The sequence below is a fragment of the Hemitrygon akajei genome, chromosome 5, assembly GCF_048418815.1.
Source record: "Hemitrygon akajei chromosome 5, sHemAka1.3, whole genome shotgun sequence".
Taxonomy (NCBI): Eukaryota; Metazoa; Chordata; class Chondrichthyes; order Myliobatiformes; family Dasyatidae; genus Hemitrygon; species Hemitrygon akajei.
The window spans coordinates 154,658,363-154,676,630 of record NC_133128.1 but is presented as its reverse complement, the minus strand read 5'-3'; the positions used below and the strand labels follow the sequence as shown (position 1 = coordinate 154,676,630).

At 41.3% G+C, this 18,268-nt stretch overlaps 1 protein-coding gene across 7 annotated transcripts in view; it reads right to left on the bottom strand.

Annotated features, from left to right (window-relative positions):
- LOC140728349 (E3 ubiquitin-protein ligase HECW2-like) overlaps positions 1-18,268 on the bottom strand; it is a 318,336-nt gene that overhangs the window by 269,073 nt on the left and 30,995 nt on the right. The window lies entirely within an intron of this gene.

Below are 18,268 nucleotides of genomic sequence, written 5' to 3'. Positions count from 1 at the left end.
TTATCCCTGAATTGAAGTGAAAATGGAACTTAATGCCAATAACCATATTTCATTGACCAAAATAAAAATTATAAAGGAAAACAATAAATCAGTACTTTCTCATCTGCTATAATGATGTATTGTATCATTTTTGGAATTAAATCAAATGGACCAGAATTTTCAGAGGAATACAACACAGACACAGCCAAAAAATGCTATGTACGGAAGTAGCTCAGAGCAATCCGCCCCAGAGTGTCATCCCACTGTGCTGTGAACATCACCAAAAGCAAATTATAACTATCATAGCTGCAATTCATTAAAGTCACAAAATAATATAATTTTCCAGCATGGCGGTCTGATGGCATATATTAATGGATTGCAGTGGTGGTGATGGTCTAGCAACAATATGACTTGTTGATTTACGCTTTAATTGACTTCACTGAAATAACTTGCTGAAGCTGAACTTGCTTTTCCAGGAATTGTTAAATTTGATCAACCGCAAGATGTATTTCCCACTCCAAAGACTTCTCTCATTAGTCTAAAGGTTCAGTTCATGAATGGGAAAGTTCTTCCAACTCATGGGTCAGTTATATTCCAAACAGAATTGGAAAACATTTTCCTTCACACTCCTTCAGTGGAGGGTTTGAGTTTAAGTGACACGAGTTAAAAAACTTGTGTTGGCAACAAGAAACCAACAAGTGAGATTGAACAGAGAGATATTAACCGGGAATTGGTGATGACAAAAAAACATTGTAACTTAGCAACCATGAAAATGTACAAAGAAAAAATGTAGGAGGGCAAGGAAAAAACAGGGGAGAAAGAAATGAAAAGTAGGAACAATGAACTAATATTTATGTGAACAAAAAGTGGAAGCATCCATTCACCTTCCAGAGAGAGTGAAAAATTATATTCTCACAACATATTGATTTATTAAATAGTTACTTAATATTTGTCTGTGCCTAGGAAGAAGAGGAAATGTTGACGCCAGCTATCAGATTTCCAGTGATAGCAGTGCAAGCAGAAAATCCAAAAATAACTCAGGATACATAGTTACAGAGAGAGACAGAATACCATTTTGTTTCACAAAGAGACTCAAATACATTAAGTTTACTGAGAATTAAAAACAGTTTCATAATGTTTTTCAAAAGCACTAGTAGACATGTTAAGGATGAATAAATTAACATGTGTAATACCCATGTTAAGGAAAATTTCTTGAAATAATCTGCATTGATCCATGACTGAAATATGTATCAGGTATGATTTCTTAAATGACTTTGCATAGATATAGGAATGGAAGTATGCTTAATTAAACTACTCTCTTCCTCACATCCTCCCCTAAACATTATAAAATATTTAGGAAACTTAAGGGACAAATTAATAACATTACAGTACATGGTTGACAGGAAGGCAGTGGAGAGCTAGCCAAGCAGCCAAGACAAATGTAAAGATTTTGAAAGAAAGACTGGCTTGTAATATGGGCAACCAATGATGAGGATCAGAATCAGATTTAATCACTGGCATACGTCATGAAATTTGTTAATTTTAAAGTAGCAGTACAGTGAAATACATGATGTACAAGTCTAAAGAAAAAACTGAGTTACATTAAGTATACATATGTCTATTAAATAGTTAAGTTAAAATAAATATTGCAAAAAAAAACAGAAATAAGAAAGTAGTGAGATGATATTCATGGCTTCAATGCCCATTTAGGAAATGGACGGTAGAGGGGAAGAAGCTGTTCCTGAATTCCTGAGTGTATGCCTTCAGGGTTCTGTACCTCCTGTCCAATGGTAACAATGAGAAGAGGACATGCTCTGGGTGATAGGTGAAGCCAGGTGGGTTGGAAAGATAAAAGGCTCAAGAAGGAATCTGATGGGAGTGCAGAGTGGACCATAGGAGAAAGGAGGAGGGGGCCCAAGGGGTGGTGATAGGCAGGTGAGAAGGGGCCAAAGAGGGAAATAGAAACAGATAGGAGAGGGACGGATTTTTTTTTTAACTGAAAGGAGAAATCAATATTCATGCCATCAAGTTAAAGGCCACCCAGCTGGATTATAAGGTGTTGCTCCTCCACCTTGAGCGTGGCTTCATCATGGCACAAGAGAGGGCCATGGTCCGACATGTTGGAATGTCTGGCAGAGGATCAGAGCTTGGATCCCTAAGTACTCTGAAAATACTGAGGACTTGGGGTATAGAGAGCAAAATCTTCAATTACGCATATTTTACTAAAATTTGAAAGCAATAAGAATATACTTTTTATATGGGTAGTTAGGTCAATAGCTGTCAGACTATAAGCGGAACAAAGAACCCATACAAGAAGAGTCTAGACAGTTAAAAAGCTGTGAAAAAGAATCATATTGATTCTTTGGGAGCAAGTGAAAGGTTATTATAGAATGAAAGTGAAAAAGATCTCAGGGTCTATTTGTGCTCTCAGGGTTGCTACCCATACCATTTGCAAGTGAGGCCATAAATAGGAAGATCATATAGTTTAACACATGGCTAAGGAGTTGACGTAGAAGGGAGGGCTTCAGATTTTTAGATCATTGGGCTCTCTTCCAGGGAAGGTTGGGCCTGTACAGAAGAGGTGGCTTGCACCTAAAATGAAGCAGGACTAGTAGAGTGGTCATGGAGGCAGTTCTTGTCAAGACCTCTGACAAAGTCAGGAAGCAACAGGTTGAGTATGGTGCGACTAATGTTCTGAGTTGCATATATTTAAATGCAAGTAGTATTGTATAAAAAGCAGATGAGCTCAGGGCGTGAATCAACACATGGAATTATGATATCTTATCCATTAGTGAGACCTGTTTGCAGGAGGGGCAGGACTGGCAGCTCAGTATTCCGGGGTTCCGCTGTTTTAGGTATGATAGAGCTGGAGGGATTAAAAGGGAAGGGCTGGCATTACAAGTCAGAGAAAATATGGCAATGCTCAGTCAGGACTGACTGAAGAACTCATCTAGTGAGGTTTTACGGGTGGAACTAGGAAATAAGAAAGGCATGACCATGTTAATAGGGCTATATTAAAGACCATCCAGCAATCCGCAGGATTTAGAGGAACAAATTTGTAGAGCGATCATAAACTGATCCAAAAAACATGAGGCGGTGATAGTAAGTGATTTTAACTTCCCACATAATAATCAGTACATTGAAGTCCAATGAGAGTGTGCAATATTTCATCTCCTATTAGGGAATAAGAAAGGATAGGTGACAGATGTTTGTGTAGGGGAACACTTTGCCTCTAGTGATCATAATGCCATTAGTTTCAAGGTAATTCTGGGAAGGTTAGATCTGGTCCTCGGGTTGAGATTCTAAATTGGAGAAAGGCCAATTTTGATGGTATTAGAAAAGATCTAGCAAGTGTGGATTAGACAAAACTGTTTTCTGGCAAAGGTGTACTTGGTAAATGTGAGGCCTTCAAAAGTGAAAGTTTGAGAGTACAAAGCTTGGATGTGCCTGTCAGAATAAAAGGAAAGGATAACAGATTTAGGGAACTTTTGTTTTGAGAGATATCGAGGCCCCGGTTAAGAAAAAAAAAGGAGGCGCATAGCAGGTATAGGCAGGTAGGAACAAAACAGGTACTTGAGGAGAATAAGAAATTCAAGAGAATACTTAAGAAATAAGTCTGGAGGGAAAAAGATGGTTTGAGGTTGCACTAGCAGACAAGGTGAAGGAGATTCTTATAGGCTTCTACAGATGTGTTAAAAGCAAAAAGATTGCAAGGGACAAAATTGGTCCTCTGAAAGAACAAAATGGTCATCTATGTGTGGAGCCAGAAGAGATGGGGGAGATCTTAAATTGATGCTTTCTATTTACTTGGGAGACAGATACAGAGTCTACAGATGTGAGGTAAACTAGCAGCAAAGTCATGGACCCAATATAAATCACAGAGGAAGAGGCATTTGCTGTATTGAGGCCTGATAAGGAGTTCCCTCTGACCCTGTGGGAGGCAAGTACAGAAATTGCAGGGGCCCTAGTAGAGATATTTAAATGATCCTTAGAGGCAGGTAATATACCAGAGGATTGAAAGATAGCTAATGATATTCCGCTGTTTAAGAAAGACTCTAAGAATAAACCAGGACATTAGTACTGACATCAGTAGTGAGAAAGTTATTGGAAGGTATTCTAAGAGACAAGATATATGACTATTTGGATAGATAGCGAATGATTGGAGATAGTCAGCCTGGTTTGTATGTGGCAAGTTGTGTCTAACCAACCTTACAGAGTTTTTCAAGGATATTACTAGAAAAGTTAATAAAGTGAGGCAGTGATGTTGTCTACATGAACTTCAAGGATTTGACAAGGTCCTATATGGTGGTTGGTCAATCAGTCACTTCACATTCAAAATAAGGCAATAAATTGGATTAGACATTGGCTTTGCAGGAGAAGACAATGAATGGTAGTAGATGGTTGCTGTGTTATGTATGTATGTAAAAAACTTCAATTCCCAATGGGCAACATGGGTGGTTCACCCGGAACCAAAAGTTTCAATGGTGACCAGGTCGCACGCGCTCAGTGTTGAAAAGTAATTCAGTAATAAGATGTTCTAGCGTTTAGTCACACCAAGTTTGACTTTATTAAGAACAAACATAACAGTTGCCTCTCTGATTGGAGGCCTGCGACAAGTGGAGTGCCACAAGGATCGGTGCTGGGTCTGTTGTTGTTTGTCATCTATAATCAACAATCTGGATGATAATGTGGTTAATTGGATCAGGAAATTTGCAGATTACATCAAGTCTGACCTTGTCATGGACAGCAAGGAAGACCATCAGAGCTGCAGCAGGATCTAGACCAGATGGAAAATGGGCTGAAAAAAATAGCAGATGGAATTTAATCAGACAGATGTGAAGTGTTGCACTTTAGGAAGACCAACCAGGGTAGGTTTTACAGTGAGTGGTAGGATACTGAGGAGTGTGGTAGAACAAAGGGATCTGGGAATACAGGTCTATTATTTATTGCAAGTGGCTTCACAGATAGATAGGGTCATTAAGAAAGTTTTTTTGCACATTGGCATTCATAAATCAAAGTATTGAGTACAGGAGTTAAAGATCTATAAGGCATTAGTGAGGCTTAATTTGGAGTATTATGTGCAGTTTGGGTCATCTACAAACAGGAAAGATGTAAATGAGATTGAAAGAGTGCAGAAGAAATTCACAAGGATGTTGCTGGGGCTGGAGGATCTGAGTTATAAGGAAGGATGGAATAGGTTAGTACTTCATTCCCTAGAACACAGAAGATTGAGGGGAGATTTGATAGGGGTGTACAAAATTATGAAGGGTATAGATAGGGCAAATACAAGCAGGCTTTTTCCACAGAGGTTGGGTGAGGCTACATCTAGAGGTCATGGGTTAAGGGTGAAAGCTGAAATGTTTAAGGGGAACATGAGTGAGGGGAAACTTCTTCATTAAGAGGTGAGAATGTGGAACAAGCTGCCAAAGCAAATGGCGGATGCGATTTCAATTTTGGTTTCAACATTTAAGAGACGTTTGGATAGGTACATGGATGAGAAGGGTATGGAGGGCTATGGTCTGGCTGCAGGTCAATGAGATGAGACAGTTTAAATGGTTCAGCCAGACTAGATGGGCCAAGGCGTCAGTTTCAGTGTTGTAGTTCTCTAAGACTCTAAATTGTAGGTCAAAACAAAACACTAAACTGTGTGAACTCACAACAGTTTATGCAGCATTTGTGCAGACAAACAATTAACAGTTCAATTACAAGACCATTCATCGGGACTGGGAACGAGAGAAATCGAGTTAGTATTAATTTTTCCTGGATGGGGGTGTAGGGGAGTGCTGGACAGGACAGAAGGAATACCTCTGAAAATGTGGGACCAGCATTGTTGTGGTGATATATGGTTCATGGCCTATTTGGTTGATGGATTAATGAAAGAAGATGGGAATAAATAACAAAGGGCCATGGATAACTGAACAGTACGAGGGAATTATACACGTTGCCCAGCAGATCAGGCAATGTCAATGGAGGGAGTAAAACTAAGTTAGTAGTACTAGATATAGATAAAATGAAGCAGCCAGTTCTGATGTACAGAGGTCAGTTACCACAAGATCATAACATATAGCACCAGAATGAGGCCATTTGGCCCATCAAGTCCACTCTGTCATTTCATCATGACTGATCCAGTTCCTTCTCAACCCCAATCTTCTGCCGCTTTTCTGTAACCCTTCATATCCTGACTAATCAAGAATCACTCAACCTCTGCCTGAAGTGTACGCAGTGACTTGGCCTCCATAGCCACCTGTGGCAATGAATTCCACCGATTCATCAATCGCTGCCTCAAGAAATTCCTCCTCAAATCCATTCTAAATGTATGTGCCTCTATTCTGAGGCTCTCTGCTCAGGTCCTAGATCCTGACCATAGGAAACATCCTCTCCACATCCACCCCTGAGGCCTTTCAATAGTTAATAGGTTTCAATAAGATCCTCCCTCGCATTCTTCTGAATTCTAGTGAGTACAAGCACAGAGACAACAATCGGTCTTCATATGGTAACCCTTTCATTCCCGTGAACCTCCTCTGAACCCTTTCCAATGTCAACACATCCTTTCTTAGATAAGGGGCCTAAAACTGTTCAAAATACACGAAGTAAACTTACCAGAGCCTTATAAAGCCTCAACATTACATCCTTGCTTTTATATTCTAGTCCTCTTGGAATGAATGCTAACATTGCATTTGCCTTCCTCACCTTTGACTCAACCTGCAAATTAACCTTCAGTGAATCCTACATGAGGTCTCCCAAGTCCCTTGGCACAACAGATTTTTGAAATTTCTCCCCACTTATAAAACAGACTAAGTTTCTACTCCCTCTTCCAAAGTGCATGACCACACTCTTCCTGACACTGTATTCCATCTGCCACCTCTTTGCAAGAAAGCCATCCATTCCATCACCCAAATCGTTGACATGTAATGTAAAAACAATCCATCCCAACATAGACCCCTGTGGAACACCAATAGTCACCAGCAGCCAATCAGAAAAGGCTCCCTTTATTTCCAGTCTTTTCCACCTATCAATCAGCCAATGTTTTATCCATGCTAGAATCTTTCTGGTAATACCATGGGCTCCTAGCTTGTTAAGCAGCCTCATGTGTGTCACCTTGTCAAAAGCCTCCTGAAAATCAATCCGTTGTCTATTCAGTTATTTCTTCAAAGAATTACAATGGATTTGTCACGCAAAATTTTTCCTTAAGGAAACCATGCTGACCTTGGCGTATTTTATCATCTGCTTCCAAGTAGCATCTGCATGCTTAACAATCAACTCCAACATCTTCCCAACCACTGAGGTCAAACTAACTGGGTATAATTTCTTTACTTCTGCTTCTCTCTGAAACAGACCTCTTACCTGAAACTGTTCGATAGAGTCCAAGAGGAGCAAAGTGTCAGACAAAAGATGAAGTGCTGTTCTTCAGGCTTATAATGGGCCTCATTAGAAAAATAATGGAATCTGTATGCAGACCAGTCATTGTGGGGGCAGAATGGAGAATTAAAGTGGAAGGCAACCACAAGCTCGAGGGGTGGCCCTGTGGACTGAATGCAGGTGTTCTTAGTGACCCGATCTGTATTGACTTCGCCAATGTTGAGAAGACCACACGGTGAGCAGCAAATACAACACATCACATTGGAAATAACACAGATGATTCGCTGCATCACCTGAAAGTACGGCTTGGACCTTTGAATGGTGGAAAGTGAAGTAGCAAAAAGACGTGATGTATTTCATGCAAGTTCAAGAGAAGTGCAGTGAGTATATGAGTGCTTGGCAGAAAATGTAGAGCAGCCCACAGTTACAAAGGGACTTTGAATGCTGGGGGGGTGGGTGGGGGGGGGGGAGCCGTGTCTTCTTGTGGGATCACGTTGAAGACAGCAGAATGATTAAGTGAAGGAAGAATATGGAAGTTAGTAGCAAGGAAAGTGAAGACCAGAGGAATTATTTCCTTACTCAGTCCAGAAGAGAAGGTTTAGGAAATAGGCAAGAAATTAATTAAAACTAATTTGTTTCCTCTTTTCTCTCTTCTGCCCTTAGATCAGTTCAATGAAGGGTCACAACCCAAAACGTTAACTGTCCATTTCCCTCCACAGATGCTATCTGACTGACCTGCTGAATTTCTCCAGTAGTTTGCCATTTGCTCAAGAAAACAATGCAAGTGTTTTTAAGACAGAGATGGAAGTTTTGGGGAAAAAAGTGGGATGAGGAAATGGTAAGGAGATAAATAGCTACATTTGATTGACAGTAACACACACAAAATGCTGGTAGAACACAGCAGGCTAGGCAGCATCTAAAGGGAGAAGCGCTGTCGATGTTTTGGGCCAAGACCCTTCGTCAGGAGATGCTGCCTAGCCTGCTGTGTTCTGCCAGCATTTTGTGTGTGTTGTTGTTTGAATTTCCAGCATCTGCAGACTGCCTCATGTTTGATTGACAGTGGCTTGATTGGATTTTGTTTTCCTAAATTTTCTGTAATTTCACATGAGTATTTTTAATTCAGTCATTCCATTTTTATCACACTTCCTTCCTTCAACTGATAAAGCCATTGACTAAACAATTTGCTCTTTAACCTCTGAAGCTGGATTTTAGGAATACTTTCAACTATATTATATATGCTGATAGTCAAGACCAAGACCAGGATAAAAATCTTACACTAATTGAACATATTGAAATGTATTTACTAAGTGAGATTAATATTGCAATTTATTATAACATTACTGCAACGTGCAAGATCATTCTAATGTTTTTCCATTTGCCATTATTAGTTCCTGCTCTGACTTGAACGAAAAGAGCATTTTCCTCACAAAGGGAGAAGCTGAAAACTAACACAACTTGATAAACTGAATGCTAAATTTCCAGTGGTAATGAATTAAAAGCTCATTGTAAATTTCAACAGAAATGATATCACTGTTTAAAAAGTGGATCCTTCAAATGCCAATGTCCATTTAAGCAAATACAGCACAACTAAGAAAGATTTCTTTTTTAAATCATTAAGGGTACAAAATGCACATAATTCAGAAATTGTACACACTGGGACAAAAAGGATTTCAGCAATAGTATCAATATACAGGTGTTCCCTCCTTTACAAAGGCAGAGCATTCCTATGAAACCTTTCTTAAGCCGAAATGGCGTGAAGCAAAGAACCATTAATTTATATGGGAAAATTTTTCATAAAAGTGAAAATCCTCTGTAATGCGAAAAAAGGTTACTAATGTAGGTCTTTTGTAAAAGCGAAGTCGCGTAAAGTGAACATTCGTAAAGCAGGAGACACCTGTAATAAATAAGATTGCAGAATTGATATAAAAACATTAACTTGATGGTTGTTTTTCTCTACATTCAAAGGACTGTTGCCACATGAGATCATTTTCATACGATCTAAATCATTGCTTTGACTTTCAATCACACTGATCTCCACAGGAAAATTCTGCAAGTGTCAATTAAGGCATTAAATTGCATATTTTCAAGATTACTTCAGCCTCATCAAATCAAAATTAAAAGGAGTACTCCCTAGAATGGTTAAAAAAACTTAATCTAATACTCAACCAAACAGAGAACCATAAAGGTATTCAGCATAGAAATGGGTCCTGTGGCTCACCACATTCATGCCAACCTTTTGCACACACTAGGTTCCTATCCCTCCATGCCTTCCCTACTTAAATGCCTTTCCAAAATGCCCCTTAAACGTAACCATTGTATCTGACTCAACTACCTCATCTGACAGCAAATCCCTGATATCAGCCATTCGTTGTTCAAAATTGTTAAAGCTCCTTCCTCATCCCCTTGTTCTTGCAATCCTGACCAAGAGCAAAAGATTCTGATTATTTACCCTATTCCAGCTTCTTACAATTTTATGCTGTTTACTCTTTTCCATCGCTGTTGCCTGACCTGCTGGGTTCCTCCAGCACACTGTTGTGTTGTTTTGGATTTCCAGCATCTGCAAGTTTTCTCATGTTTATAGACCTCAACCAGATCACCCCTTGGATGTCTATACTCAAGGAAATCAACCCAGTTTATCTAATCTCTCCCTACAAGTTCTAAACCTACCTTCAAATTTGAATATTGAGTTAATGGCTGAACTCTTAGCAATGAGGAGGAACAACAGGATATTGGGATCCACATGCATAGACCCCTCAAAGTTGCCATGAAAGTTGATAGGGTTGCTACGAAGGCATACGGTGTGTTGGCTTTCACTTGGGGGGGGGGGGCCTGAGTTCAAGAGCTACGAAGTAATGTTGCAGTTCTATCAAACATTGGTTAAAGCACACTTGGTGAGAACATGGATAGGTTGAAAGAGCTAGTAGGGCTTTCCTCTGGAGACCAGGAGGATGACAGGCAATAGAGGTGTGTAAGTTAAGGGATCAAGTGGATAACCAGTGACTTCTTCCAGGGCGGAAGTAGCTAATAACAGGGGGACATAATTTTAAAGTGACTGGAGGAAAGTATGGGAGGGGGAATGTCAGAGTCAAGCTTTATTACACAGAGTGCTGGGTGTATGGAACACTCCGCCAGGGTGGGGGTATAGGCAATTACATTAGGGACATTTAAGAAACTCTTAGATAGGCGTATGTATAATAGACACAAAGAGGCTGTGTAGGAAGGAAGGGTTAGATTGATATTGAATAGATTATAAGGTTGCACAACATAGTGGGCCACAGGGCCTGTACTGTGCTGTTGTTCTATGTTCTATGTACCTGCAATTCATTCAGAGACACAATGAACAAGGGTTCTCCACAACAAATAACTGATGATCTAATTCACAATCTTACACTGAATTATTTGCTAAATATCTTGTGCCAGTCTCCTCTCCTCTCACATTGTTCCATCAGCCTCTTTATCTTCTGTCCCTACATATCACCTACAAGCTGTCAGCTCCCAGCTCCACCCCTCCCTCTCCCCCACTTGCCCAGAACGGCCCCCCTCACCTGGATTCACCCACTGCCTGCCAGCCCTTGCCTCACTTCTACATAGTGGCTCTCTGTCCTCAACAAGCTCTTTCCCAATGCAGGGTCTCAATCCAACATATTAACAGTCCCTCTGCTGTCACCCGTACTGCCTGACCCGCTGACGTTCTCCAGGTGTTTGTTGTCACTTGCTCCAGGTTACAATATCTGCAGCCTCTTGTGCTTAGGAGTGCTTGCAGGGTAATTGAGAGGACGATATCATCCACGAGGGTAAGAGAAAAAATAAATGCTAGGATGTAGCAGCCTACAGCTGAAAGAATTAAAACACAATTTAAGGTTTTCAGGTATACCCTTCACAGTTCTGTCTGAAGATCACACTTGGAGAGGTCACGCATTTCTCAAGTGCTGATAGAAAGGCAGAGGTGAGATTTTACCATCAGCTTTTGTCAAGGACAACAGAAATCTTACTGAATTTCAATAGCGCAAAGTATCTGAAACCGTGACTGTTTCATCAGCTGCTGATATCCAGGACAAATGTGCAACAGCCCACAAGTACCACCTCTCAGACAGCAGAAGATCTAGCACGTCCATTTTGAAGGAATGCGTGCAGTTTGCCACAGATACAGCAGTAACGTCATCGATGGTCGGGCTCATATCATTAGCCAGTTTCCCTAGCATCTCTGAGGTTTGTTAATACTTTCATAAGCCAGTCTGGCAGGTCCTCAGCACAACGATCCAGAAAAGCTCAGTCTCTCAAGTTTTCCTTTGATGGCAGCCCCACTCAGTGGGATGTAGAGCATGAGTGGGCAGGTGGTACATCGATGGTACTTTGTAGACCAGATAACAACAATCCCTCCTTGGCTTTCGTTCAGGACAAAGATCCTATTTAAGAAAGGGTATGCCTGGCAGTAAGAATATTAGCTTATCAGCCACATACCGAGTAAGCCCCATTAAAGGGATTTGGAGTGTCACCAGTAGTATAGACTTTGCATGTATTGTTACCCGTCTAGTTCCGCCCCGTAATGGTTACCGTAAGATAATTCACTCTACCCCCATAAAGCGGCTTTTTATTGGGGGAGGTGCAGAGAGGTTATGCAATCATTGCAAGTACCTGATACTATCCCTCAAAACAGTTGCACTGACAAGAGTCATTTCTATGGGCAGCATAATCCTGTTCTCCCTTTACAGTTCTAGTTTCAGTATCAAAGTAAAACACAGAATCAAAGTCACTACCGTATGATTCAAGGTATCAGCTTCATTGGCAGTGTATGCACAGCTCTCTAGAGCACACCTAACAACCTGATTGGTTAGTATGGGACACATATTCATAGCTAAGGTGAATAAGTGTTAGGAGCATTAATGTGTTAGGTCTCATTGCGCAATTTAGCTGAACTGTTTTTCAAGGCCCCATTCTGTCTTTCAGCTGGCCTATAAGATTGACAGTGGTAAGGGCAGGTGAAGTGTTGCTTACACCATAAGGCTTTTGTTAGTTCCTATACAACTCTATTCCTAGGTTTGGGATTCCTGAGAAAAATCTCTTACGTCATACCGATCCTCACTTCATGGATAAATTCTCATAATAAAATTTAGCAACAGTTATAGCATCATTTCTCCGAGTTTGGTAAGCTTCTACCCATGGAGTTAACAATGCAATAACAAGTGCATAATCGCATCTCACACATTTAGGAAACTCCACAGTCAATTTGGAGAATATCCTTCAAGGGGAGGCTCAGCAACAGTAAATACCAGCAGTGACGTTCCAGGGAGCAACAAGTTCAAGCCACCGGATTCACAGAGTTCATATCACAACCAGAGATGTACAGAGCGACTTGGAGAGGAGTCTACGCAAGAGTTTTGATGTCCATCCACCTAACCCGGGTGCAAGATTGGATCACTCAAGCACTGAGCTGATTTGCTCAGATCAAGAAAGGCTTCAGGCAGGGCAGCCCAGGAGTTTTGAGGCGACTGGACCCAGATCCCAGAATGTAGTATTACTTGGTGCTAGGACAATTTAAACAGCAGCCCAATTAGACTGGAAGCCCGAGTGTCACGTACAGAGGCGAGGTTCAGGCTGATTTCCCCCTCTCTCTCCCGCAAATTTTCATTTTTTTCTCTATGGCTGTAAACCAATCCGACTGTTGTGAGTCTCTCCCCTGCTGGTGTGAAACGGGGTACCGAGGCTTGGCTTGGACCTACTCTGGCTGCTCCGGGAGCAGATCTGGGACTCGGTCTGGTTCGGGATGCTACTGGCTTGCTTCTATTTTTTTGCATGATGTGTATTTCTCTCTCTCTCTCTCTCTCTCTCTCTCTCTCCCCCCCCCCCCCCCCCTCCGTAATAGTTTTTGGCTTTTTTTTTAATTGGGTTATTCGAGCTTCTTGCTTTATGGCTGCCTATAAGCAGACAAATTTCAAGGTGTACAATTTATACATTCTTTGATAATATATGCTTTGAATCTTGAATCTTTGAATATCATCATATAATTACTGCTACTTTTCTTGCTATGGTCGAGAATCCCTCATTTTCAATTATACTGATTATCCTTTATAGTCCTGCACAGAATGTGTTTTAGTCCAAAAAGTTCCTTCAGCCTCTGAGGCATCACATTATAATTGTGCGAGTTCATCAAACTAATTTGGAATGTATTGACACCCTGATCACACTGGAGTACTACATGGCCATTAAAGATCTGCAGTTGCTGCCTTAGCAAAGGAGTCAGCTCGTTTGTTCCCTCCAGTTATTCCATCCTTCAGGTGAATAACCAGAGGGAAACAAACACAACAGGGAGGAAGGCAGCTGTGCCATCTCAGATGTTATATGACATGCACACACCACATATCCACCAACTATTTTTCCCTTTTAGGTTCAGGAGGAAAAGCCCAAGAGAAGCTACATACGTGCTTACATCAGGTGGCACTTTACTACAGGCAGAATTTAAATTGTACAAGTTCTTAAGTACAGTTTGGGAACAGATAATTTAAAGTAAATTGCATCGTCTACAGTGCTGGTGGCAGTGAAAGTGGACACTGTTGTCAGAGTTTCCTTGGCCCGAGGGCATCTTCGAGCCTAGTGGCCAGGCAAACAAAAACATACCCTTTGCAAAAAGCCCCATGTTTACCTGTCTCGTGTCCATCATCCAAGATTGTTGGATTAAAGAACTTCAAAAGCAAAAAAAAATTGAGAATAGTATTATCTAAAAAACTGCACCATTCAAACCAAAAACTACAAGCCACCAGTAGGTCATATGAGCCACATGAGTATAAAGCAGGTAATGTTAAAGCCGAAATTTACAGTGAATTTTTAAACAGAAGTTAATCTGGTAATGATTAGCCAAAATTTGGTTACTGTCAATTTGGTTAAATACAAAACAAAAAGTTAAAATAACATTCAAAGTATATGAACAGATATCACAATACTTTTAAAGCAACCTGTATAATATTGCAAGAGGCTATAATGGAGCAGCCAGGAAGTCTCACACAAGTATTGTCCCCTTAACAGCTTTAATCCTTTGATCTTTTAATTTCTTTTGGTAAAATTGTAAAAACACTCAGTTTTACTTAACTCTCTCATCTCACACAAGTAGCAGTACACGTTTTCCTTTAACGATAAGTTGCAACTTGTTTACAATAACATTTATTAAGATCGGCACCCCCACTTCTAAAATTAACCCAGAAGGCCTTTGAAAACATTTACATGAGTGTTCTATACATTCATTAACATCATTGTCTTTTATTTGACACTGTGTATTTTATGCCAACCTATAGTGTGAGGGAAACATTTTCTTAGAGCTCCTATAAGATCAGTTAAAGTACAATTAAATCAACATTTCGTGCATCCCCTCTGCAGCCCTGCACCTCCTGTCTCCTGTAGCTCTACTGGGAACCACCATCAGTGGCAGGGCTCTAGCTGTGCTGGCCTCATCGAGTACTCAATCAGTACCACTTGGCGTGAGCCTTGTTGAAACCATGCCTGGGGAAGGCAGGGGTACAGCACCTAGTTTATCTTCAGACTCTGGTGCTAATTGTTTTTTTCCCCCCAAACACTGAGGTAGGCACTATTATGCTTTACAACACACACAAAACGCTAGAGGAACTTTGCAGGCACAGTACTGTACTATTCTCCAAACTTCTTGGATATCAAATTTGAATAGAAGCTACCTGATTAGTTAATTCCCAACTACAAATTTGAATGGAATGTCTCTTATCTATGGAAATTCAATGGAATTAGTGAACTGGTAAAGAAGAGCAGAGCACATGGGCTTCAGCTCTCTTCTCTCCTTGCCACATGGACCAGAAAGCATTGCAAACACCTACGAAGAGCAAAATAGGCAACAATAGCCATCCATTTCTCATGCCTTCTTGTGCACTCCTGAAAAAAATGAAGGGACGCTTTAGACCCATCATGAAGTGCTACAAAGAACAACATATGAAAAGAAAGTATTGAAAATATGCAATCTCCGAATCATCATTTACAACTTAGTTTGCATGTTCCTCAGAGAAGTTCACACTATCGATGGATAATTTTGACCTTTATTTTAAGTAGGGCCACTAAGAGGTGGTCGCAGGAGGCACAGAAATGAGTATAGGTTTGCTTTGAGTAGGTGGACTGCACCGTGTTCAAACACTCAGAGAGATCTGAAGGAATACACCATGGTTGTTACAGACTTTACTAAAACAGCTAGAGGTGAGTGTGTCCCAACTAAATCATTCAGTCTTCCCATATCAGAAGGCCTGGATGAATCATGAGATCCAAAATTTGCTAAGGACCAGATCAGAGGCATTTAAGTCTGGAGACCAAGAAAGCTACAAGAGGTGCAGGCATGATCTCCGGAAAGCCATCTCATGGGCAAAGTGGGGATTCAGGACGAAACTTGAATCAACGTGATGCGCGACAGCTGTGGCAGAGGTTGAATGCCATCACCCCCTACAAAGTTAAATCAAGCGACATGGGAGAGAGCAGGGCTCCGCTTCCAGGTGAGCTCAATGCTTCTATGCTCGCTTTGACCATCAGAATATGGAAGAACCATCGCGAACCTCCAAATTGCCAAATGATAAGTTTGATTTCAGTATCTGAAGCTGACTTGCAGGCTGACTTTCTTGAATCCAAGAAAAGCATCTGGACCAGACGGGGTACCTGGCCACATACTAAAGACCTGCACCTACCAACTGACTAGTGTGCTCACTGAGATCTTTGGCGAAGCAAGAGTTTAGTGTGTGGTACCCGCCTGCTACAAGTAGCTGCAAGTACATCAGTGCCCAAGAAGAGCATGGTGACCTCATTCAATGACTATCACACAGCTGAACTTACAACCATAGTGATAAAGTGTTTTGAGGAGCTGGTGATGAAACATATCAACTCCTGCCTGAGAAGTGACTTGGATTCACAAGTCCACAGCAAATGCCATCTCATTGGCTCTTCACTCAACCCTAGAATATCTGGACAGCAAAGATGCATACACAAGGATGCTCTTTATTGAGCAGAGCTCAGAATTCAATACCATCAGCCCCTCAAAACAAATCAGTAAGCACCAAGGCCTCAATACCTCCTTGTGCAATTGGATCCTAGATTTCCTCACTTAGACTCTACTCTGTTCAAATTGGGAACAGCACTCCTCCACGGTGTCCATCAGCACCACAGGGCTCTGTGCTTAGCCCCTGCTTAACTTGCTTTATACCTATGACTGTGTGGCTAAGCGCAACTCCAATACGATATTCATATTTGCTGATGACACCACTGTTGTGGACTGAATTAAAGGTGCTGATGAATCAGCATATAGAAGAGAGATTGAAAATCTGTCTGAGTAGTATCATAACAACCTCTCACTCAATGCCAGTGTTACGTACCCCGTATCTGGGTCACTTACCAGCAAAGATAGAGAGGTCCGTTGAAGTCTGATGGTACTATTTTTAACAGTATTTATTGATAGAAATACACAAAAATAATATCAATGCAAACACACAGATAATATACGTCGTCAATACTAAATCTAAAAGAACGGGTATAATAATAATCAATAAGAAATAAGCTGTATCGTTGTCTAGGGGATAATGAATTGTCCGATGGAAATATATAGTTCGTTCAGTTCATACAGGCTGCCGCCGTTGGGGACCCTGTGTGGCAATTGTTGGAGAGAGAGAGAGATGGGTTAAAACTTGCCCATTCTGTTTATGATGTCAATCCTTCGAGGGTCGTTGAGAGTTGAGTTCCCCGTTGTTAGCTAAAAACCGTTTTTTCCGTGGCAAAGGTCACCGATTGCGGGCAAATGGAAGCGGACACACGTGGCCTTCCACCGGCTTTCGCTATTCCGGGATCACTAGCGTTTCTTCTGGTGCGTCTGAGGGGCTGTTCCCACAGACCCTCTTTTTATCCTGACTCACAGGGGCTCAGGTGTCAATCAGGTTGGGGATGATGCAATCCCTCCACCAACCTCCTCCTTGGTTCACTGCCTGGGGGCGTCGATGCATCGTCCAGGATGCAATACACAAGTCCGTCTCCAAGAGACAATAGCCAGCATCAATGGGTCTGCCTCTCGGAGGCCAAGGCACATTCCAACGCCTTGTGGATTCGGCATGTCTTTCTCTCATTACCTGGGTCTCCTGAATTGACTCAATAGTGATCTTGCGATTCTCACAAAGGAGGGGGCTACCCCCGCACCCTTCGGCCCCTCAGAGCTGTGGTACATTCATAACACCAGCAAGACCAAGGAACTGATTATAGGCTTCAGGAGAGGGAAACCATGAGCCAGTCGTCATTGGAGGATCAGACGTGGAGAGGGTTAGCAACTTTAAATTCCTGGGTGATACTATTTCAGAGGAACTGTCCTGGACCCAGCACACAAGTGCAATTGTGAAGAAAGCACAGCAGCACCTGTACTTCCTTATGAGTTTGCAGAGATTCAGCATGACATCTAAAACTTTGACAAACTTTTATAGACGTGCAGTGGAGAGTATGTTGACCAGCTGCATCACTGCCTGGTATGGAAACACTGATGCCTTTGAATGGAAAATCCTTACAAAAGGTAGTAAAAACCCTCCCAACTACTGAGCACATCTACATGAAATACTGTTATAGGAAAGCAACATCCATCAGAGATCCTTGCCAACCTGGCCATGCTCTTTTCTCACTGGTAGAAGGTACAAGTGCTTCAGGACTCACACAACCAGACTGAAGAACAGTTACTACCCCACAACCATCAGGCTCTTGAACGAAGGGTTAACTACACTCACTTGCCCATTCGTTGAGATACTACCACAACCAATGATCTCACTTTAATGGCTATCTTGTTATTTCATGATCTCATTATTTATTGCTATTTATTATTTACGTTTGCACAGTTTGTTGTCTTCTGCACTCTCGTTGATCTTTCACTGATCCTGTTATAGTAACTTTTTTATAGATTCTGCTGATT